Below are 25,898 nucleotides of genomic sequence, written 5' to 3' on the forward strand. Positions count from 1 at the left end.
GATCTGTGGCCCCTGAGAGGGCTATAGGCCTTTGGTAGCTCTGTTTCTGAGTGGGTGAGGTTTCCAGAGGTGTCAGACTCTGAGTCGGCCAGTACTTAGGTCTTGGGTGTTGCACAGATGTTCAGTGGCTTGGCCACTGGAGTGGGTGAGGTTGCCACCAGTGGCAGGCCTTGGGTGGGCCAGTCCTCTGGCCTCTGGGTGAGGTGTGTAGTGACTCAGCTGCTGGAATGAACAGGGTCACTGGCAGTGGACCCTGGAATGGGCTGGTGCTTGGGCCCCTGATGAGGCGTGTGTGAGCACATGGTGGCTATGTCACTGGAGTGGGTGATTTATCAAAAAAATAGACAACTTACAGAATGGGAGAAAATATTTGCCTATTATAGATCTGATGAGACTTATATCCAGAATTTATACAGAACTCTTACAATTCGATAACAAAAGACAACCTAATTCAAAAATGGGCAATGGATCTGAATAGTCATTTCTCTAAGGAAAATATACAGATGGCCAGTAAGCACATAAAAAGATAGTCAGCATCATCAGTCATTAGGGAAATACAAAGGAAAACCACAATGAGATACTTCACACTCGCTAGGATGGGAAAAAGTAAACAAAACAAAACAATACAAAACAAAACAAAACAGAATGTGATGAATATTGGTGAGGTGTGGAGAAATTGGAACGTTCATATATGGCTGGTGGGAATGTAAAATGGTGCAGCCAACGTGAAAAAAAATAGTTTGGTGGTTCCTCGAAAAGTTAAACCTAGTGTTATCATAAGACCCAACAATGCTACTCCTAGGTGTATTCATTTGTTCTCATGCTGCTATGAAGAAATACCCAAGACTGGGTAATTTATAAAGAAAAAGAGGTTTAATGGACTCACAGTTCCCCATGGCTGGGAAGACCTCACAATCATGGCGGAAGGTGAAGGAGGAGCAAAGGCACGTCTTACATGGTGGCAGGAAAGACAGCATTTGCAGAACTGCCCTTTATAAAACCATCAGACCTCATGAGACTTATTCACCATCACAAGAACAGAACAGGAAAAACCAGACACCGGGATTCAATTACCTGCCACCAGGTCCCTCCCACAACACGTGGGGATTATAGGAGCTACAATTCAAGATGAGGTTTGGGTGGGGACACAGGCAAACCATATCATTAGGTATATAGTTAAGATAATTGAAAAGAAGAGTTCAGACAAATCTTGTACACAAATATGGAGGCAGCCCTATTCTCAATAGCCAAAATGTAGAAACAACCCACTGTCCTCCAACTGATAAATAGATTAACAAGATGTGGCATATGCATACAATGGGATGTTATTCATCTATAAAAAGAATAAAGTACTGATTCATGCTATAACAAGGAAGAACCTCAAAAATATTATGCTAACTGAAAGAAGCCAGACACAAATGGCTACATATTGTATGGTTGTATTTATATGAAGTGTCCAGAAGAGGCATAGAGACAGAAAGCAAATTAGTGGTTGTCACGTGCTGGAGGAGTCGGGGTAAATGGAAAGGCCAGTGACTACTCAATGGGCACAGGGTTTCTTTTTGGATGATAAAGATATTCTAGAATTAGGTAGTGGTAATGGTTGCAAAACATTGTGAGTGTACTAAACACCACTGAATTGTACACTTTAAAATGTACTAAAAAATTGTACACTTTAAAATGACTAAAAGGGTGGATTTTTATGTTATATGAATTTTACCTTAATTTTAAAAGTACACAAAGAGAGCAGAAACATTTTAATTCTTATTTTATGTGCGTCATTATGCTAGTCATTTTCCTTTTCTTATTGATTCAAGTGGATATTTGTCCATAAACACGTCATGACTTAATTGAAAGAAAATTTCCAAACTGGACTTTAAACTTTTGAATTTGCTCAGATTCTACCTCTTCTGTGAAGGCTTTTTTGAGCTCTCCTAAGACAGAACAAATGGCTCCATTTTATGTAATACTTCTTTACCTTTTTCAGGTTTCCATTATTATGCTTTGGCTTTATTATTTACATTTGTAATTTGTTTTTGCCTTGTAACATGTTTGTTGTTCTCTTTTACTAGTTTATGAGCTCTTCAAGATTGGGTCTTGCCCTTTGTGTTTTCATTTCTGGAGCCTGGAATATCACTCAGCACAAAGTATATACTCAGTAAAGGTTTTCCTGGCCAGGTGGGTTTACATATTTGGTTTTTATAAGCACTACATTAATGGCTCCTAAAATAGCTATGTCTGTTTGACTTGTCTGTACAACACTCAGCATTCATTTCCCAGAATGAAACTAGGTCACATCTGGGACACATGAAAAGTTTTAAGAAGAGTTGTGTTTGAAATACAAAACCCTGAAGTGTACACCAAAGATAACCTGATCATGCCAAAAAATTATAACTGATAAAAACTTTATTTCATTATTACATTTTGGTCTTTGCTCTTTTACTTCTTTATTAAGTTTATAGTAACAGAATGATTTACACATGTTGAAAAACAAAGCAGGATGAAAAAGGCAAAAAGGAAAGCAAAACATTTTACTTTATGAGTCTCTTACTTTGTGAATTCTCTCCTATGCTGGTTATTTTGTTTGGTTCTGAGGACAATTTGTGCACAAAAAATCCAAGACATCTCCATTCTCCTGTAAAAAACAAAACAAATAAACAAACAAACAAGAAGCTTGGGCTCAAAAGAGAAATTTAAAATTTTTTTAAACATCTGATGCTTTTATGAGGGTTTTCTGCTTTCTCAATAAAGAGGATCTGAGTGAAGGGGTCTCTCCTGACAACAATAACAAGTAGAATACTTTTTGTAAACAAGAAAGGCATTTTGAATATCTGACTTTGTTGGTTTCCAGGACCAACAACAGAATTTGCTGGATACCCATGAACCTTTCACTGTGCCTGTGCTAGACACTGTGAATAATATACTTCGGGGGCACTGGTTACTTTATTGTTAAAGTCATTCTTCAACTTGATCTTTTCTTGTGAAAACAAGGTAAAATTTCTTTTCTGAGGGAATAGCATTTGAAAATTGTAAATCATGCAAAAAGATGGTTAGGCATGTAAGGAAAATGGCCATTCCATTAATTATGTTCATGTCTGCTCACTTCCACTCTACACGCAAGTTCACAAAATGACAAGTGAAAAATCATGTACTTGCCTTTTACTGTACTATTTTCCTTTAAATCTTACTTAAACCTAGAATAGTATTTTATGTCTTCCATACATACTAGCATTGTTATTGTTTTCCAGGCTTGCTGAGTTGCACAGACAATCCTCATTGTCTCTCTTTCTTCTGTTCACATTCCAAATTTGGGAAATGGGATCATCTGATGCAAAGGATCTGAATCTTGTGTCTCAGATTTTTGTGAAATCTGCTTTACTTTGTCTTATTCCCTTTTCTTCAAATTTATCAGCATTTATTGAATATCCACTATAAAGATGCCTGCCTCTGTGCAGGGCCTGTAGTAGGGGTTTAAAAATGAGACTCTATTTTCTCCAACTTCTTCCACTTTATAAATATTCATTTTATCAATCAGGGCTCTAGTCGGAAAGAGAGTGCACACCTATAGCTGACAGCATGGAAGGTGATATGGTATGGCTCTGTGTCCCCACCTAAGTCTCATCTTGAATTATACTCCCATAATTCTCACATGTTGTGGGAGGGAACCGGTGGGCATTTTCCCCATACTGTTCTCATGGGAGTGAATAAGTCTCATGAGATCTGATGGTTTTGTCAGGGGTTTCCACTTTTGTGTCTTCCTCATTCTCTCTTAGCCTGCTGCCATCCATGTAAGATGAGAATTGCTCCTCCTTGCCTTTTACCATGATTGTGAGGCTTCCCCACACACGTGGAACTGTAAATCCAATTAAACCTCTTTCTTTTGTATATTGTCCAGTCTCAGATATATCTTTATCAGCAACATGGAAACAGATTAATATAGTAAATTGGTACCAGTAGAGTGGGGTGTTGCTGAAAAGATACCCAAAAATATGGAAGCAACTTTGAAACTGGGTAACAAGCAGAGGTTGGAACAGTTTGGAAGACTCAGAAGAAGAGAGGAAGATGTGGGAAAATTTGGAACTTCCTAGAGACTTGTTGAATGGCTTTGACAAAAATGCTGATAGTGATATGAACAATAAGGTCCAGGCTGAGGTGGTCTCAGATGAAAATGAGGAACTTGTTGGGAACTGGAGCAACAGTGACTCTTGTTTTGTTTCAGCAAAGAGACTGGCAGCATTATGCCCCTCCTCTAGAGATCTGTGGAACTTTGAACTTGAGAGAGATGACTTATGGTATTTGGTGGAAGAAATTTCTAAGTAGCAAAGCATTCAAGAAGTGATTTGTGTGCTGTTTAAGGCATTCAGTTTTAAAAGGGAAACAGCGTAAAAGTTTGAAAAATTTGCAGCCTGACAATGTGATAGAAAAGAAAATCCCATTTTCTGAGGAGAAATTGAAGATGGCTGCAGAAATTTGCATAAGTAATGAGGATACAAATGTTAATCCCCAAGACAATGGGGAAAATGTCTCTAGGGCATGTCAGAGGTCCTCATGGCAGCTCCTCCCATCACAGGCCCAGAGGCCTAGGAGGAAAAAGTGGTGTTATGGGCTGGGCCCAGTGTCCCTGAACTATGTGCATTACCTAGGGACTTGATGCCCTAAGTTCCAGCCACTCCAGCCATGGCTGAAAGGGGCCATCATAGAGCTTGGGCCATGGCTTCAGATGGTGCAAGCCCAAGCTTTGGCAGCTTCCACATGGTGTTATGCCTGTGAGTGCATAGAAGTCAAGAATTGAGGTTTGGGAACCTCTGCCTAGATGTCAGAAGATGTATACTAGGGCAGTGTGGAAGGGACCTCTGCTAGAACAGTGTGGAAGGGAAATGTGGGGGCTAGAGTCCCTTCTGGGGCACCACCTAGTGGAGCTGTGAGAAGAGGGCCACCGACCTTCAGACCCCAGAATGGTAGATCCACCAACAGCTTGCACCATGCACCTGAAAAGCCACAGACACTCAACGCCAACCCATGAAAGCAGCCAGGAGCAGGGCTACACCCTGTAAGGCCACAGGGGTGGAGCTGCCCAAGGCCATGGGAACCTCTTGCATCAGCATGACCTGGATGTGAGACATGAAGTCAAAGGAGATCATTTTGGAGCTTTAAGATTTGACTGCCCTGCTGGATTGCAGACTTGCAGGGGGCCTGTAGCCCCTTTGTTTTGATAAATTTCTCCCATTTGGAATGGTTGTATTTACCCAATGTCTGTACCCCCACTGTATCTAGGAAATAACTAGCTTGCTTTTGATTTTACAGGCTCATAGGTGGGAAGGACTTGCCTTGTCCCAGATGAAACTTTGGACCATGGACTTATGAGTTGATGCTGAAATGAGTTAAGACTTTGGGGGACTATTGGGAAGGTGTGATTGGTTTTGAAATGTGAGGACATGAGATTTGGCAGGGGCCAGGTGTGGAATGATATGGTTTGGCTCTGTGTCCCCACCCAAATCTCATCTTGAATTGTATTCCCATAATTCCCATGTGTTGTGGGAGGGACCCAGTGGGAGATAATTAAATCATTGGGGCAGTCTACCCCATACTGTTTTCGTGGCAATGAATAAATCTCCCAAGATCTGATGGTTTTATCAGGGGTTTCTGCTTTTGGAACTTCCTCATTCTCTCTTTGCCTGCTGCTATTCTTGTAAGATGGGACTTGACTTGCTCCTCTTTGCCTTCCGCCATGATTATGAGGCTCCCCAGGCCACATGGAACTGTAAGTTCAATTAAAGTTCTTTCTTTTGTAAATTTCTCAGTCTCTGGTATGTCTTTATCAGCAGCATGAAAATGGACTAATACATAAGGCAACTGCCCATCAGGAGTTGTAGTCATAAAAAGAGCAGCTACAGTTAGACAGTTGGTATTGAGGCAGTGGGAAGAGAGTACCTCTGGTTGGCTGAACCAAATAGAAAGCCAGAGGGAAATGGGAGCCTGGGTGGCACAGTTTTTAGGGTCAACCTCCCAGGACAGGAAGTAGGACAGAAAAGCAAGGCAAATGGATCTAGGTGACCAAACAAAAAATAAAGAGCATATTTACTTCTTTGTTTATTTCAAAACAATTCATGAAGCAGCATTATTATCCACATTTTGCAAATGAAGATATTGAAGTAGTCAAGTTTAAATAACTTGCTGAAAGTCACCTAGCTCCTAAATGGCAGACCTAGGATTTAAATTCATGTCTTCTAGGTCCACTTACATTCTTTTATACCAGAATGTCTGTCTTACATTTTACGTATAGGACCTGCCTTATATTTAAGACAGCCCGAATCTTGTAAATGATCATGCCTTCCACTTTCAATTAGACTATCAGGAAACTTAGAGTCAAATTCTAAGTCCCCTTTCCTAAGTGTGCAGGATTTTATAGCTTGTATTTCTTAGTGGCCTTGTCTTAATTTTTTATTTTACTTTCCAATTGCCCTGATTTCTTTATCACTGTATATTACCTATATTTTCTTCCGTATCATTTTTGATGAAGTGAATGATAAACAAATGAATAAATAGTTCTGTAACCTTGAGCCTATGCTTAATCAGCCTTTTCTGTAATAGAGAGCCATTACTGTCACTATATAGGGGTTGTGAACCCCCCAGTTCCACCCCTAAACACATATATCCATGATCTCTGCTTTAGAGTTTGTTTACAATCACAGCCTTTTTGTAACCCAGCAGCCACTACCAATCAATTAGTATTGGCAGAAGAATTAAAACCAATTTGATATGCTTGGTGTAATATGACCAGTAAATTAACTGATAATATTGTAGGATCTTTAATATGGTAATGCCCTATGGAGAGCAGCTACTGTGTTTAATAGAGGACATTCAGAAAGCTTTTAACCCAAGCTCCTTGTATGTGATGAGCATCATTATAGTCTGAATGCTTCCCAAACTTCAAGTACTTAAGTAAATGGCAAATTGAGCAATATGTGAATGCACTCTGTCCTCTAATAATTATTTTTTCTCCCCCAGACTTAAATTTGTGGCATTATTCCAAGGATATCTCAATGGTTGTTTTTTTAAAGTGCTATACTATTTGGTTCTTTCATCCTAGATAAAGACGTATTTGGCCTTATTAATATGATTAGCTCCAATAAAGCTGTAGGGTCACAATTCCATTATCTAATATCCTGAAGCAGCACTACAACACTATTCAGGAGAGTGGAATTAATTTAAGCAATTCAAGACTTGGATTCTATTCAAGACCATTTAGTGAAGGTTTCCAAAGAACAATTTAAAGAAGCTTTGCCCATAAGATTATAATGACATGAGTCACTATAGTTATCAAAATGTTACTGATGTATAAGTTTCTTATAGTTTTATAAATATTTATAGAGTATGTGTTTTCACATATATTTTCTCATAACTCAAGATAAAGCTTTAACAAGTTTCCTTTTAACATACATATCTCCCTATGTGTGTATAAGTATATAATCAAGAGTTTGATTCTGTGGGGGAAGTATCAAAACTGGCTGATGTGCATCATTAAGATATTCTTTAAGCAAACCGGTCACCTTCTATTCTGTTGTGTGAAATTCAGGTGCATTGGTCTGTGAGCCTTGCTTAAGCTGACAGCCTGGCACTTTCTGTTTCTCCCCAAGTTGAGTATATGAGACTCTGACATTGACACAGATATGGTTATTTCAGCTTCAGAAACATTCTATTCTTTGACATATTTTAGAATTAAAATTAAGAAAATGTTCAAGATTCTGACCCCTTTCAATCTATTATCTTCCTTGATTTTGTTCTTTTCCATGTTCTTTCCACTGTTCCAATTGTTTCAAAGATGAACAACAAACATTTGATGATGTTTTTACATTTTAAAGTTTGCTCCTTTATCACCTCATTATATTTCCATTATCATTCTGTGTAGTGCTATCAAGACTCACATTTTCCCAATGAAAATATTAATGTTCTGACATTCAGAACCAGACATGCTCCAGGAGGACTGGCAGACCCAATGGTGCCATGCTCATTGGTGTTCACCATTTATTATAGATTCAAAAATATCTGTGGACAACCCATTCCTGATATTGTGAGGAATACAAAGATATACAGAACACTTCAGTAAATGTCCTCTATGCTCCAGGAGTAATTTGAAGGCACCATACTTCTTACTTCCACAGCCCTCCCAGGTGCTATTTTCTCTGCTTGGAAGACTTGTGGGGCACAGTGGCTCATGCCTGTAATCTCACTGCTTTGGGGGGCTGAGGCAGGATTATTGCTTGAGCCCAGGAGTTCAAGACCAGCCTGGGCAACATAGTGAGACCCTGTCTGTACAAAAAAATTTAAAGATTAGCCAGGTGTGGTGGCCTGTGCCTGTGGTCCCAGCTACTTGGGAGGCAGAAGCAGGAGGATTGCATGAACCTGGGAGATCAAGGCTGCAGAGAGCTGTAACTGCACTATTGCACTCCAGCCTGGGTGACAGAGTGAGACACTGTCTCTAAAAATAAAAATAAAAAAAGACTCACTCTAACTTTTCTGAACTCTTCTTCACTTCTCTAAACTCCATGAAGTGAGTATCAGCTCTGCATTAACTACTGTATTCCCTGTCACTAGCAAAGTACATTGGTAAATGCTCATTTAGTATTTTTTGAATGATTGAACTCAGCCTATTATCTTGTTGCCTCTTGCTGCCCCTGTAGTAATTATATGTCATTGCTGTCTTTGTAATTATAGCACACATTTCTCTTGCACTTAGAGTCCATACTGTTGTTTCTGCTTGACTCTGAAACAAACTCTTCAAAAACAGAAGACACCGAAGATCTCAAGAGTGTTTCCCCATGACAATTTATATTAAAACTCTGTCTGGGCCCACTGTCAGTTCGAAATAAGAAGAATCAATAAGAGACAACACTGGGAACTAAACATAAAACCTGTTGGAATTCACTGGTTAAAAAAATTAGGTTGGGCATGGTGGCCCATGCTTATAATCCCAGTACTTCGGGAGGCCAAGGCAGGGGGATTGCTTGAGGCCAGCAGTTTGAAGCTGCTGTGAGCCATGATCATGCCATTGCACTCCAGCCAGGGCAACAGAGTGAGACCCTGTCTCGAAGAAAAAAAATTAACCAGTTTCTGGCTTTTCTAACTAGAAGTAATAGAATTATATATTGTATCCTGTTTACAAGATTTTCAACTACATTGTTTAATTAATTACATTCAGTATATAATATCTATGACAAAGTTAGAATAAAGTTATTACTTCTAAAATGAGCAAAATATAATCAAAAGCCTTAATGAGAAGAAATATCGTAACTGTATTATATATTCATGTTGTTATGTTGGTGTAAGATGTGTACATTTTAAACCTATGAAACAGTGACCTAATCATCTTCATAATCTTCTCTTCAAACATTTGCACATTTCTGGCATGGGCACAGTGCCGGGCATAGAGTGGGTGTTTGACAAATGTTTTTGAAATAAGTGAATACATATACTATTACCGATATTTGACAAGAACTTTATGGTGTGCAAAGCCATTGTTTCATTGGAACCTCATAACAACCCAGTGAGTTGGGTAGAGAAGTGATTACCACCAACTCTACCTTAAAATTGAAAAAAAGAGCGACCCAAAGGGATTAATTAATTTGTCCAAGTTCACACACAGCTAGTATGTGGTATGGCTTCATTTCAGATCCAAGTCTTGGGTATCTAAGTCTCAAGTCTATTCTGACTTCACTTCCAAACTTAAATTTATGTATGGTGAAAAAACTAAGAATTCCTTAACATTTTAAATGGCATTCAGTATATTTCTAAAATATCAAAATAAAATTGCTCTAATTTTATTAAAATTAGAGAATCATATATCTACATAGAATAGACACTATTAAAACAAATTTAGCACCTGAAAGTAATTGAATAATTTGTCTTAGGACTAAAATGAGAGGAAAGCACAGAATATGTGAAGCAAAAGCAATCATCTTGTTAGTGAACTGTCAGCATCTCTTAGTACCAATGAGTGAATAATTATCACAAAAGGAAAGAAAAAATAAATCATTATCAAGCCTGCCTGTAATAGTGTTCCTCTGGGGATAATTATTTGTCTTTATTGCATTCTATTAGTACTACTTTACATATTATATAAAACCCTTCTATTTTTATTTTTATATTTGATCCATGCTTTTAAAAATCCATGCTTTTAATAAACAAATTGTTTTCTTAATGTGTTTTGAACTTAGTAGAACAACAGACCATTGTTTATTCATTTGGTTCTACAATCAATAAACATTTAATAACTTTACAGTAATTAGAGCTGTTCAGAAAAAACCAGAGCAACCTCAGGGGTTCCTTGTTACCAGAATCCTCATGCTGAGGCTGTTACTGGTGTTAAAGAGAAAAGTCCTTTATCAAGTGGCGGAAAATACTTCTTTTTTTTTTTTTGCTAATTTTTAAAAATGGTAAAACTGTTCTAATTTCAAAAAATCTTCAATTAGCTTACAATAAAAGTACTGGCATAATAAAATAATTCTAGCATACTATAAAGGCAACTAATGAATGAAAGGGAAGGCAAGAACTATTTTATCATGATTTCATAGCTGAGGAAAATACAATTGTGTGTATATTAAATGTAGTCATGAGCTCCTTGGCAGCTGAGGAATAGAGGGAAACACTGTTCTTAATATTTAGTAGATCCTGGAGTTCTGGGAGGCATCAGATATAGTTCCTAGAAAAGACTGAGTGAATGAACAAATAATGTAAATGACAGCAAATTTTATAATAAAAGTATACAAGTATTTTTCATATAAGTCATTTTATAGTTGTGGCCTGGTGAAATCTAAAGACCAGAAAGATAAGACTCTGGTATGGACCAGAGTGAGGTGGCCAACTGCAAAGCTTCCTGCAGATGGGTGCCTGCAGGGAAAAGCTTATGGGTGGTGGGGTGGGGATTGAGGAGCTGAGGAAATTGAGGAGGTTTCTACTTTACATGATTCTACAACTCTATGTGAAGTAGAATGCACCTCCCTCCTCTTTTAAAAACCCTTCAGTGGCATTCCATTACACTATGACAACATCTGAACTCCTTATCATGGCCTTCAAGGTCTTATGTGATCCAGCCTTGGCCCCCTTGTGGTCACGTATCCCCTGGATCATTCCACTCTCACCACGATGGACTTCATCCAACTCTTCAAACATTTTGAGCACCTGCTATTTAGTGTTCTTTTAAATGATGGTTTTTCTACCTGTACTGCTGTCTCTCTGCCCTTTCACTTGGCTAATTCCTAGTCATTCAATAGATTTCACCTTAAGTATTTAACTGCAGGGAAGACTATCTTGACTTCTACCTAACCCCATTTGTATTAAATCATATCTATAACCCTTTTATAAAGAATCTGGTATTTTCCTTCATAGCATTTATAACAACCCATTTGTGCTTTCATTTATTCGAAGTCTTTTTATGTATATATACGTGGGTTAGTATATATACATACATGTATTTTCTATCTTTTTCCACTGAGAGAAACTAGAAGCACTTCCGGCACCCAGATCTTGGTTTCTGATACCATTCTCCAATAAAAGGAACCAGTGTTCTTTGGAGAAATCGCTGATTCTAGGGCAGGGGTGGGAAAATCCAAGATAAGCCTGGAGCATTCTGTAGTGACAGAATGCAAGGAAGGGCTCAACAAAATGGGGACATGTGAAAAGGGCACAGTAGTCAACCTGAAAAAGCTCCCATTGGCCAAAGCTAGGCAGTGGGAGCTCTAACTTGTTGCCCCAGTTAGGGAAACAAAATAAATGACAGTATTGGAATATAACCTAAAAAATAAAATGAATATTCATGAATGTTTACTGAGTGATAAATGATTGAATAAATAAATAAATGGAGGAGAAAGGATAAATATTTCCTGCCAAATTCCAAATGATAAACGTAGTTGCTGCCTCCTCCACGAGGTAGAGCTTAACTCTGCTTCCCTTGTGAGGGCTGGATTTAGTACTCACTTCTAACTAACAGAATAGGAAAAGGGAAAAATAGAAACTTAACAGCAGAGAAATCTGCCATGTATCACCTTAACTAAATTAATAAGGTTAACATCATCAATGATAAGCTCATGTTTATAGCTTGTGTCCTTGATGTGATGTGGTGAGAAGGGCACTTTGCCAATATGTCATTTGTCCAAAATATTCAGAACTCTAGTCTACTTATATGAACACATCAGACAAACCCAAATGCGGGGACTTTCTCCAAAACGCCTAACCAATCCTTTTTTTTTTTTTTTTTTTAGATGGTATTTCGCTCTTGTCACCCAGGCTGGAGTGCAATGGTGTGATCTCGGCTCACTGCAACCTCCGCCTCCTGGGTTCAAGTAATTCTCCTCCTCAGCCTCCCTAGTAGCTGGGATTACAGGTGCCCGCCACCATGCCCAGCTAATTTTTGTATTTTTAGTAGAGACAGGGTTTCAACATGTTGGCCAGGCTGGTCTCAAACTCCTGACCTCAGGTGATCCACCCACCTCAGCCTCCCAAAGTGCTGATATTACAGGCGTAAGCCACCAGGCCTGGCCCTAATCAATAATTTACAAAGGTGTCAAGGTCACAAAAAACAAAGAAAGTCTGAGAAACTAAAGAGATATGATGATTCAATGAAACATGGTGCCCTGGATTGGATCCTGGAAAAGGAAAACATTAATCAAAAAATTGGTGAAATTTGGTTAGAGTTTGTAATTTAGTTAGTAGCATCATACCAATGAAAGTTTCTTAGTATTGATAAATACTGTATGGTTGTATGAGTTGTTAACATTAGGGGAAGCAATGTGAAGGGTATATGGAACTCTCTATTGTTTGCAAGTCTTCTGTAAAACTAAAATTATTACAAAATGAAAATTTTAAAATGTCTTCTTCTACTAAACTTTATTTGTTGCTCACTGCTCTATATTCATTTTTGGAACAGTGATGTATGGTGGGTAAAACTGTGGTTTCTGGAGGCTGGATGCAAGTTTGATTTCTGGCCCTGCTATTTATGAACTATGGGAGTGGCAAGTTTCTCAAGGACTTCTTGTCTCAGTTTCCTCATCTATAGAAGGGGCATAAGGTTGTTGCAAGAATTGGAGGGCTTAATATATATAAAACACATACAACAATGCAAGGTTAGTTATTATGGGTATAATTTCCATTTAATATGTCATTGTTGAATGAGTGAATAAATTATTCAGGGCTTTTTGCTAAGTGTGAATCAGGATTGAATTCAAGTCAGAGAGAATATTTGAAGAAAAGGCAGGACATAGAGTAGTTTGTTTACAGTGGAATGGAGGCTCTGTAAGGCATAGCTGGTGGGTTGGCACAAGGATGGCAGAAGGATAAGGAAAAATTGTGGGGCATGTAAGCCAGGAGTGATACTGTTATGGAAGTGTGTATGAGGGCTTTGTGTTTGGAGCAGTGGTGAAGGTTGACAAACAAGGGCAGTTGGTCTCTACTGGGCATATTGCCTTCAAATTGGTTCTTCACTTTCTCCTGCTCTGCTCAGTATTTCAGGGGACTGACCCTTGAATTCTGCATATTTGGCCAGTGGGAGGCACTGGTGGGACACTAGAGGGAGGGAAGAGGGGAGAAGTTGGAATATTTCTCCCCTCCCTCTCTGTCTTGGGCAGCAACTCCCCAGCAGTGCTATCTCCGGAACAGTCCTGCCAGGATGCCAGCTTTGCCCAGGGGCCAGTAACACTGCCTCCTCCTCTGTCCCTCTGGCCTAGGGTCTTAGTGGTTCCCTTCAGTTATGATTCTCTGGGTTGCCTCACTACCCCATGCTTGGCTCTCAGTTCCTCCACTTCTGTGTAATTAATTCCGAGTTTTTAAATCCCTGTTATGAATACTCAGCTGGCAGCTATTTCCTGCTTTGACTCTGACAGAAACAAAAGGCACGATGGAATTCCCTGTCTTCCAGCCTGACTTAAACTCAGGGGAAAAGATTTTTCAGTGCTACCATAGACAGAAACGCCGGCTGCTTTCCTAATTGCTGGGTATAGGGTCTGTGTGCTGTGACCTGGCCTGGGCTTCAGATCATTGCAAAGCTTAGAAGGAGGACGTGCTGATGAGAGCCCATTTAGGCGTATATCATGCACCACTGCCTTATGGAGAGTCCTGGACAGAACTGGACCTGATGGAAGGGAAAGATCTGATGGGAGGAGAAGGTCCTGGAATCTCAGTGATGCCACAGCCAGACCCAGCGTCGCATCCATTGGGGGTTATGTGGGCTGAAGAGCTCCTTCTGCCTAAGTGTGCCAAGTATTGGAGTCAGGGGTATCCACATTACTCCAGCCCCTTTAAGTACAACTGGCATACTCGCTGGACTTCATACAAAAAGACACTACTATCATGAGCATTTTGTCTGGAAGATGATAGTGAGGCAGCCATATGAACTACCTCTCACTTGAGTTCTTGCTTTCTGTCTTCCTCACCTGGGCTCCATACCTTACATCCCTTGCTCACCTGGCCCATTGGAAGAACAATCTGGCTTGGCCAGCTGTCTTGCCTTTGACCTCAGTATCCCTTGCAGGTATAATTCCAGCATTTATTTTTCAGCTTCTTATGCTTCCACCATAGTGAGGTAGGACTCTACTTCCACACACCCACGTAGCACATACCCAGGGACCTCCTCTTATTTCATTTTATCCTTAAAATATAGGAGACCAAATGAAAGATGGGATTGGCGAGTCTAAGATGAGACTGGCAACAATAGTCAGGCAGAGAGATGGAGGCAAAAAGGCTAGCCAAGAAGCTGTTAGATGTGGTAAGAACCTAGACTCCAAGAGTGGAAGAGGTGAAGGTGTATGGGAAGATGCCACCCTAGATTTAGATGCAGGGTGGAAGGATTTGGCTGAATATATTTGCAGAATATATGATTTGATGACTAGTATCTTGCAGAGTTATCTAATGGGTATGTATAAATTAAATATGTTCATATTTAAGGACTACTCATGGATATATACACACATATTTATTAATCCACTGTAATCAAAATTTTTTGATACCAAGAGATGTCTTTTAAAAGTAAAGAAGGGTAATATTTAATTACAATCACAAATTACAGCTGCAGAGGAGCCAATTCATTCCTTTCAACCCCAATCAGATGGTTACATAAACATCTTTGCCTGTCTGAGGGACAGTAGCAGTGACAAGAAGTAGATTAAGGGTGGGGGCTTTAGTTCCTCCACAATTTCTGCTGACTTTACCTCTCAATTCTCTGATCTAAACAGTTCACATTTCCTATGGAAAGGGCTTCGTAAAAGCAGTTTTATTACAAGTTGGCTAGCTTCTCCTTTCCACCATGTTAAGTCCCCTAAGCAATTCCTTTATAGAAATTCTAGATTTTCTACTGAAAGTAGCATTTTGTAGTCATAAAATATTGATCCCTTCCCTTACAATTTGTAGTTTATTTTAAAATACTAACATTAGGTAATGGTTCTAACAACCAGTAGTCATTTGCAGTACTCTCAAGTAAGTCTCAGTCACCTCTGTCTTCTACACCTCTCCTGTAAAAGCAGCCTTGGCAGTATTCCCGTCGCCAGAGGTGGCTGTTTGATGAAGAGTAATGAAAAATGCATCACCACAGGCTGATACTGAACAGTTATCTGCTCAACCTACACAGCAGCCTGTTCTTAGCTAAGACTCAGGAAGAAGATGTACCTGGCATGCAGCATGGTGAAGAGCATGGATTTTGCATTTGTGCAGACCTAGTACGAGTCTTGGCTTCACTATTTACTGGCTCTGAGACCACTGGTAATTTATTTATTTAACATCTTGGTTAAATAAATAACAAAGTATTCATCTACAAAAATGCGGATAACAGTATATTCCTTACAGTGTTTCTTTAGGAGATTAAATAGGTAGTAGGATCTGATCTGGTATGTCTGGCATTCCATGACTTGCTATGGTTGGTGATGGTGTTTTTAGGTGCATTTCCTGAAGGATGGTCCCGCTCATTCCTGTTCCACAGGGCCTCCTCCCACAGGTAGCATGAGGTTAAAGCCATCATCAGATTTAGTGTTTTTTTTTTTTTTTAACGTTACCTGCATGTTAGAATCACTTGGGGAGCTTTTCAAACATACCAATGCCAGGTCACATCCCGGAACAATTCAGTCAGAATCTCTAGAGGTAAAGCACAGGCTCACCAGCTGATTCCAATATGCAGCTAGGGGTGAGAATCCTTAGGTTAGAGGCACTATGGATCTAAACTTGGATGGCAACTATGATGATTCCTTGTGCTCTTCAAATTTGAGAAAACTGCCTTTTATTCTTCCTTTCTGGTGAGGAATATGGATTCCTCTAAAGAAAATTATAGTTTGATATCACTGTAAATTTAGATGCAGGTAGAAGGATTTGGCTGAACATATTTGCAGAATATCTAATTTGATGAGCCGTATGTTGCAGAATTATCTAGTGGGTAAGTATAAATTATATTGATATTTAGGGACCACTCATGAATGTTTATACATATATAAACACACACATATATTTATCCATTGTAGTCATAGTTTTTTGACACAAAATTGTCTGCCTTTGGTCAGTGGAAGATCCTTCAACTTGGCCCTAATGTTATTTTAGTGTGATGCAATGGTCTTTGATGGCTTCTTTGCTCTCACTTACAACGAGATATCCCAGGCTTATCTTGTACATTTCTCATCTTCAATATGGTGCTGGCAGTTTCTACAAGGGAACCCGATTTTTTTGATATTTAGACACTAACATCTTTACCCTTTGATTGCTAATTGATATTGGCCTGTCAATGCTTCTATGTATTCTTGGTGAAAAGAGCTAGCAATTTTACAAAAAAAAAAAACAAAAAATTGATACTGGTATTTCCTATTCAAATTAAAGATTATAGTGTTTTAACTTTTTATATTTGTATGCCTTTTATTTCAGGCTAAAAATCTTGATTTCTAAAGACATAAACATTTGCTTTATGAAAAATATATCCTAGTATATTTTTTAAATATGAATACTAATATTATTACTAAGAATAAGATTATTAAATGTATTTAATTGCATCCTTGGTATATATCCTATGAGGTACGGGAAGATAAAAGTACAGTTTTGAAAACTGAAGGAATTATTTTCTTTGTAGTTATGCCACAACTTAGTATAAATTTAAGTATACTGTACCTTAATAATGAAAAGTAGCCAGGTAGGATCTGTTACCTATGGAGAAGGGAATTTTGACATCACAGAGTTGAGGGCTGTGAAAGCAGAAAAATGAAACCATTTAATGAATATACCACATCAAGTTCAGACTGATTGATACACATGTTAAACTCATTTTAAACAGGAAAAAAGCAAAAAACCGAGGGCAGAAAATTGATGGAGAATTGAAAGAGAGCTTGGGACAGTTAAATCCACATGTGTCTTCTGTCTGGAGATAAAAATACAATGTTCACTTGGTCATTCATTATAAGTGCCAAACTCCATTATTACTGAGTCTTCTTCTGCTTCAAATCATACATTTATTTGGGAGTTGTAAAACATTATAATTCCCAAAGTCACGCTCCTTTCCATCTGGTTCATATCTAGTGCCCCGAAAGCTACTAAAAGGAACTTCCCCACTGCCTTGCTGTTTGCACTACACTTATGAGAATGCCAATGACTGCAATTAGGGGACTGGTCCTCAATACTCCCAAAGCCACCACCCCAGAGGCCAGAGCAGAGGCTGGCACACTACAGCCTGCGGGCCACATTGCAGGACCACCTGTTTTTGTAAATAAGGCTTTATTGGAACACAGCTCTGCCCATTCATTCACATATTGTCTGTGACTGCCTTCTTGTTACAATGGCAGAGTTAAGCAGTAGCGAATGAGATCAAATAATATGAAAGGCCAAAAGATATTTACTATCTAGCCCTTTCCTAAAAAACATTTGCTGACTATATAGCAGTGCAGCTTGTGTCTGGAGTATAAAGAGTTAAAAACATAGCCCCTCTAGCAGTAAATCTTCACTCTTTCTGAGCATTTTTTAAGTGTCAAAAGGGGACTATATACTAATAGCATCACCAAGCATTCTTTTTATTTTGATTTTTATTTCATGAGACTTCAGCTTTTCCCGCCTCTCCTCTCCTAGTCGTAGGACACCACTGCCATGTAGTTTAAATGGGGCATCACATCGTCTATCTCCTACCACTGATATTTTTAAAATCTCAGCTCCACCTCAGCCCCAATTATCTTCTGACACTTATAGGAGGTGGTTTAATGCCACTTACCAGTGTGTGACCTTGAGCAAGTAATTTCATGTCTTGGGACCTCAGTTTCTTCTTCAATAGAACAGGATATTATTTACTCTTGGGGCTATGCAGATGTAATGAAATAATGAAAGTTCTTGGAACATAATTTGCATCCTAGAAAGGTGGTTATTTTTATTGTTGCTGTTGATTAGTGTAAGGTAATGGTTAAGAACTTCAGCCGGACATCTTGGGTGATCTTGGGCAAGTTATTTAATTGCTCTGTGCTTCGTTTTCCTCATCTGCAAAATATAAATAACAGTGCTGATCATTTCCGTTTGTTATGAAGATTAAGTGGGATCAGGCATAGACCAGAGCCTGCCCATGGTGAGCACTTATCCACTGTTAGCTACTATTATTATTAGTTATTCTTATTGGTATATTAACTGTTTATTCTTAAAACTAGAGTTGTGATTACAGTATGAGAAACAATATTTTTTAAACACTGAGTTAAGTTTTTGTACAAATGTAAAAGGGTTTTGGGGAGAGTAAAATAATCAGAAAAAAACGAAAAGAGTAACACATTGTTATCTCATTCTACACTTACAGTCGTAAAGGTTTATCTTTTAACCACTTCCTTACCAACTCAATCACCTTGTAACAAAATCGACATTGTATTTATTTCCTGTAGATTCCATAACCTCCCAGAGTCTCTTTGTAAGTCTCTCTACAAAAAGAGCAGGTGAAATCAAGGCCAAATACATGTTCCTGATATAAATAGCAGGAAGTCGATGAAATGTTTATTGTAAAAAGAGTAGGATTGAAACATATGCTTGAATACATATAAGCACAATATGTTCTCCAGCTCTATGTAGCACCTGTGTAGAACAGCTAAGCCATATGTTTCAGAAATTATACTTTAAAAATTACTACATAGATGTAAAAAAGGAAAATGCACATTTATACAAAAAATAAACATGTTTACTGTTAAAATAACTTCATGGTTCCTTCAAATCCTTTTTAATTGTAACAAGTTTTTATCTTGTAGTGTATGCAGAAACTTCTTACAAAACCATTAAAGTAAATAAACAGCTTAGAAGTATATTGTCAAAATGATATTAAAATATCTATACAAGGTTGAAATTTAAATCAGCACAACTTTAATGGAACTCATGACATTTAGTATTAAGAACTCATGTCACAAAATAGCTAATGTTAGCTACACTATCCTTTAGTATTTGCTTGATCTTAAGGAAATAACTTTTTACTCTTTTTAGCAAAAGACCTAATAATATGTTAATGTTGTCTGTGTTGTATGTATGGTTTAGGGTGAGGGTGTGCACAAGGAGGGGAAGTAAGTTGGAGAGGCGTGATATTCTTGGCCTGATATACATTACTAGGGAGTTTCCTACATGGAATACAGGATAGAGAAGGAAGACTTCAAAGTTAGAATGGATGGAAATACTAAATTTAAAAATATAACAAGAAATGCATGATTGTATTATTAGTTAATTAATTATTAGTTAATAATTAGTTAATGTGACACTTGCTATCCCGTTAGTTTGACCCATGGTCTGGAGCTACAATTTAATTTAACTGAAGGGACAACTTTCAGTTGAAACTTCTTATATTTCCAAGTAGAGGTCTTTTTGAGCCTACTTCTAATGACTAGTTTAAACATTGATAATTAGCAACATTCATTCGTAAGGCAATAATTTCTATAGCAGTGAATATCATTTTAATTCTGTAATTAGATAACCAAAATTTTAATAATAGGAGCTATCATTTTGCTGAATAAACCTTCCAACAGATAACATGAAAGAAAAACATCTATACAACTCAGGCGAAAACATGATGATTTGGTTAATTAACCTTCGAAATACTGTGGTTGTTCCATTATGTGCAACAAAATGCTTTGTAAAAAACTTGTCTAAAGGAGTAAGTCTGGGAAATGCTTCACGGGTAATTTTTCTCTAGGAAGCTCACAATGCACATGAGTATATTACAAGATTAGTATAAGATATTCTGTAGTAACAAGACATATTTAACTCAGTGTTTCCCAAACTTAGTTGGCCATGGCTCTTTTTTAAAAATGAAATCTAGTGTTATTTTGGTAAATAATGTTAGCTGCTTACACAAAAGCCATTCCCTCCCTCCCTTTTTAACAGAACCATGATTTCATTGGAACAGCAATATGCCCAGTCCTGGAGAAGGCATCATGAGTTCTCTATGCCAGTTTTAGCAATCCATATTGGCTGGAGTGTGATGCAGAATCTGGCCAATGAAACCTAAGGAGAAGTCTGCTGGGAGGTTCTTCCTTGATCAGGAAAAACAACAACAACAACAACAACAAAACAAAACAAAAAAAGGATGGCATACAGAGAAGATTCTCGTGTTTTGGATGCTGTGAAAATAAGATGCCTTTAGAGATGTCAGCATCTTGTAATCAGAAGTAACAAACCTGAGGTCAATTGCTAGCTGATGGAGACTGGAGGAATAGGAAGATAAAAAGGGCTTGGCTCTTTGATGGAACTGTTGAATCCTCAAGTTGACTTGATGGCTGCCTGTCCCTGTAAATAACAACTATCTTATCATATCAATTTAGCTGTCAGATGGGTTATTATTACTTGCACCTAAACACCATTCCCACTAATAAACCTTCTCTTGGGAAACCCTAGCATAGAATAAGAGAGTGCTCTCCTGACTTGTGAGATTGGGAGCACAACACATGCTAGTCAGGAAAGGGAGCGTAATGGAGTTGTTCAGATTTGGGACTAGAGGGATCCACTTAACTGCAAATTTTGCCCCAAGCAAGACTGAGCCAGCTGTTCTGATCACAGCAAATTTAGCCTCCATATAGGTCAGTGTGGCCCTCATGGCATGAGGTACATCAGTTAGGATAGGATAGATTATGCTGAGGCAAGAAACAAACTTAAAACCTCAGTGTTTTCAACAAACAAAAGTGTATGTCTCACCAAGACACATGTTCACTGTGCACTGGTTAGGGGCTCTGCTTACAGCCATCTTCTCTCTGGAACCCACGCTGAGGGAGAATCCCCATGTGGAACATTTGCTGGTTGTCGTGTAGGAGAAAAGAAAGCTCTGAGGATTCTCACACTGACAATCAAAGACTTTGTCTGGAAATAACACACATAATTTCTCACAGCTCATTAAACAGATTGGTCACAAGATCCTTCAACCACAAGGAGACCAAAGAATGAAATACTATTTCATGCCATGGATCAGGAACCATTCAGAGAACATCTTCAATAGCTGTCACTCACATCAAGAGTGGTTGGCACAGGAGTTTCTAAACACAAAATATGGTTTAAGGCTCTTGGATTTTTCTCTGGGAGGTCTGCCTGGGTTAAAACAAGGCCCAAGTTGGTGGCCGGAGAATTATAGGGAACTGGATTTGGCCCTTGGGGGAGATAGCTGATAAAAGCTAGATAACGTATCACGATTCCATTTAGATAGCCTTTCACTTAACATTTGGCCCTAGCAGGGAAACTGGAGGGCAAATCAGATATGTACGGGTCAGTTCTTTGCTGGGTGTAGGTAGATAAGCCTTCCATATGGTTTAACTTGAGATAGGGCTTTCTGGGCCCGACGGGATGGGAGAAATAACTTATAAGTCAGACTAGCATGAAGGAAAATTTAACCTATGCTTAAAGGACAGCCAAGGTTCTACCCAGAGATACAGTTTCAAAAGTCAAATTTGAAGGAAGTGGTGAGCCAGAAATGAGATCAGTACAGGAGGCCTGAGTCTGGGAGGGTTTCAAACAGAATGAAATGTAATGTGAGGAATACACTTTGACAAATGGCTTAGAAATAATACAGCAAACCAAGGGAGAAGAATCAATATTTACTTTTCTTTGTGCCTAGTGTAAGGATAGTGTGGCAGTATCAAGGGGTTCAAACCAGCCTGGGCAAACATGTTTGTACTTTCGGGGAGAAAGCTGCCATTTGGTGTGGCCCCAGGTGCTCAGGGCTTCGTGGCAGAAAGATGAATTCCAGTCCTAATGGCTGGGAAGGGTTGAGGCTGGTCTGAACTGCACGTTCCATACTGCCTGCCTCAGGCTAGGTTTCATCTAGGTGGAATAAAGCTGAAGCTGCTGACAAAAGACTTTGAGTACCTGCAGCTTAGCAGAGCTGAGAAAGGCGGGGCTGGACATGTTTCAGCCTTCATTATTTCCACATGAGCCACTCCACACACACCTATCAGTGGTGGTATTCAGTGGGCCACTGACACAAGATTTCCATGGTTCTCAGTTCTTTATATATGTTCCCTCCGTCTTCAACCCAATGCTGGCCCCTGTGTGCGCCATGCAACAGGGACCATTCCAGCACTATTGACATAGTAAGAGCTCAGTAACGGTTGGTGTTGTTGATGGAACACAGACGTTTACTTGTAGAATACTGGATATAAAGTGGTCCAACTTGACTGGAAGCCATACTTCTAGAAGTTCTATATAATAAATATGTATTAGTTGAGGAGAAAAATTGATATTTGTTACACTTCTACTTTATGTCAGGTACTATGCCAGGCACTTTGCATATTTTCCCATTTAATCCTCACATTAACCATGAGGCAGATTTGATTTTCTCCCACTTGATAGATAAGAAACAAAGACTAACAGGTTAACTGGCATGGATTAATTCATAAACTGTGTAAAGTAGTAAGTAATGAAGCTGTGATTTGAATGCAGGACTCAATGATTCCATGGCTCAAGGCTTTGTCACTTTACCTTTGCTTGCCAATAGAAATAATTCAGTACTTTGATCAACCAATGAGTTTCAAAAGGGGCCTCCTAGATATTTATATATCATGTTAATGAAGGGAAGCAGGGAAGAGAGAGTAATTAGGAAACTAATGAATCATCTGCTGTTGCACAAATAAGCTAATTTAATTTATTTAGGAAGAAGCAGCGGAGTGGTTCTGCATCTGTGTTCCAGCTACGCAATCTTGGACCAGTCACTTAAACTCTAGGAGATGTGGTTTGGGTATTTGTAAACTGGGATCCCACTTTGTCAGGCCTACCCCACCAATTTATTATAAGGGGCAGATGAGATAATGTATGTGCAATCAATAGGGAAACTGTAAAGAAGTATTCAAATGGAAGGCATCCCTATTGATTTTGCCTAAATAACAGACACTAATAAATAAATCATTTTCTATTTCAAATGTGTTTACAATTATGCAGTAGGGAGGCAGGCTCACTCTAGATTTTAATAAGGAAGCACTTCTAATCATGGCTTAAGGCAGGACTTAAATAAAAATTAGGTCTTTAGAAAACACTTATGCTAATATGTAGTTTTAAATGATTTTCTGTGCATAATGAAACACGACCACAAAATTAATGGGCAAGTTAAAGCTAAATTGAGAAGTCGGGATTTATTAGCAGAAGTCTTTGCTTTTAAAGTTACTTTAGTTTTACAAATTTTATAGGATTGTCAAATATTCAGAAGTACTGGGAGAAACATCTTTTTTAAAAATATAATTGTTCTTTTAAGTTTTCCCTCTAGAAATCATAAAAGGATAAAAAAAGCTTTTCATATTCAAGACTCCCTCCTATTACTGTCAATAGCGGTTAAGTGTATTTATGGAGACATGAGACAGCACAAAGATTCTTCTGTAATTCGTCAGAAGTCCCATCTTAAGTATAATTACATTACACAGCTCCACTCAGTCATTAGTTTCTTGTTTAGCAACGATGTCCTTCATTTTAAATTCTTGATGGTAATTATTTGTAACTATGCCCTTGAATTCTGAAAGCATGTGTCCTGCAGTCCTGGTGAACAATGGGTGTTTCTGGATTACAACACCTCTGGCTTCCCATAGGATATCATACAGGAAATAGTCTGTAACAACATGGAAAATTTGCAAAAGGTTCTCAGCTTGAGCTACAACCCAAAATGAAGTTGTGTGGTTATGCATGTGTGTATTATGTGCAATAAAAAACTAAAAAAGCAAGTTGTTAGGTATAAGGCATGATTTTTAAAAATCCTTAGTGACTAAAACACATTTTAAAGCATTTGACAGTTGCTTAAATTAAGGCATATTAACACGTACAGAAGATTGACCTGAAAGTGAGTTTTTTTAGTTCTACCAGTGTTTTTTTTTTTTTTGCAGAAAAACATCTTGTGTTTGTGTATTTATTCACTTATGGAATACCCATTACGTGCCAAGAACTGTTTGGGTGCAGAGAACAGGCTATAAGATACTCTGAGCCCTCCAAGAGCTCACAGGCCGGTGGCCGGGGGTGGGGGGGGGGGTGGTGAAGAAAAAAGCAGGTAAGTAAATCTAAAGAACGTGATTATCCTCAGGCCTGGGAGAAATAGCAGATCATGTTGATATTAAAACCTAAGCATTCTAGCTTGTTAACTCACATGCTGATTTGGTGCATTCTTAAAGCTGGGCGTTTCCAGGGTTGCCTTACAATATTTTTACTGCTCCTCTTGGAACTTACACTCCCCAGTGCAACTGGCAACAACACAGATTATGCTCTGAATATAAAGATCAAATGCCCAGTCTTGATCTTCACAAGAGAGGGCATCCCTTCTGGATGCCTCATTGGGACTCCAGCTCACTGTGGCATCGGGTTCTGTAGTTTACTGTAGCTCTGCAACATGCCACTCCATTCTGTCATTCTTGTCTTTTCTTCCTCACCTCCCCCAGCTTTTGTTCTCTTTGGCTCTTTTGAAAGCCATATTTATGTTCTTCGCATATGGGAAGTATTTTTGGTCAAAATTTAAAACCTGTAATGCGTTCCTTGGCAAAATGATTTGCTAAGCAAGTCTGGCTTTAACTTGAAAGAAAAGCTTTCAGTAGGCAACAAAACAAAAATCTCACAAACCACTCTGGCCACACTGCAATTCTTATTCATCAAAGCTAAATATACTTTACATGCATGTATTAAATAAAACCCTCTTTCTCAGTGCAAGGAGGTGTGTATTGGAGTGATTAAAATTTTTATTACTGAGCCACACGTGGTTTCTAATAGAATTATATATAGACATTTATATTTTTTCCTAACACGGTGGCTTTATAGTAGGAACCAGAATGATTTTCTTAGGGATTAACCTCCTAGCTAGGAGGCAGAGAGAACCATGGAGAAACAATATTTGTAGAGTGCCTATTGTCTGAAAGGCATTGTACTAAGGGCTTTATCCACAGTTCTTTCACTGAATCCTTACCACCAACCCTAGGAGGTAGGTAGCAGAATGATCCCACCACAGAGGGAAAGACTGAGGCTTAGACAGGTTAGCTATGTTGCCCAAGGTCTTTCAGCCCTTCTCCTTTCTATCAAGCTGCTCCTCACTGTTGAGATGCCAAAGGTGTCCTAGTGTTGCCACGTTTTTTTGCCTAATTTCTGTGTGTTTTCCTTTCTCTATAAAGCAGTGAAAACTCAGGTCAGGTTTGGTTTGGATACGAGTTTGCTTGAAAGAATGGCCAGCACCCGGAGCTTGGCAATCAACAACATGAGCACTGCAACTAAAGAGCAGGTGGTGGGCAGGATTCCTCTCCAGCTGTTACAGTGGGGTGACACCTAAAGTTCTGCATCCAGGCAGATCTGGATTTGAATCCTATCTCTGCTACCATCTGGTGACTCTGGGCAAAGTGTCTATCTTTTCTGAAACTCAATTTTCTCAACTATGTCTTTTCTGAAACTCAACTTTCTCAACTATAAGGTGGAGATAATGCTGCCTACCTCACAGTGCTGTA

The 25,898-nt window shown here is 38.7% G+C and overlaps 1 long non-coding RNA gene across 1 annotated transcript in view; it reads left to right on the forward strand.

The window, feature by feature from the left end:
• LOC129393096 (uncharacterized) overlaps positions 1-6,949 on the forward strand; it is a 30,738-nt gene extending 23,789 nt beyond the window's left edge. The window contains exons 3-4 of the long non-coding RNA XR_008619731.2: positions 2,073-2,178; positions 5,305-6,949. This is a non-coding gene — a long non-coding RNA (uncharacterized LOC129393096). The remainder of the gene's footprint in view (positions 1-2,072; positions 2,179-5,304) is intronic.
• Positions 6,950-25,898: the final 18,949 nt, after the last annotated feature.

This window comes from Pan paniscus, chromosome 1 (genome assembly GCF_029289425.2).
Source record: "Pan paniscus chromosome 1, NHGRI_mPanPan1-v2.0_pri, whole genome shotgun sequence".
Classification (NCBI taxonomy): domain Eukaryota; kingdom Metazoa; phylum Chordata; class Mammalia; order Primates; family Hominidae; genus Pan; species Pan paniscus.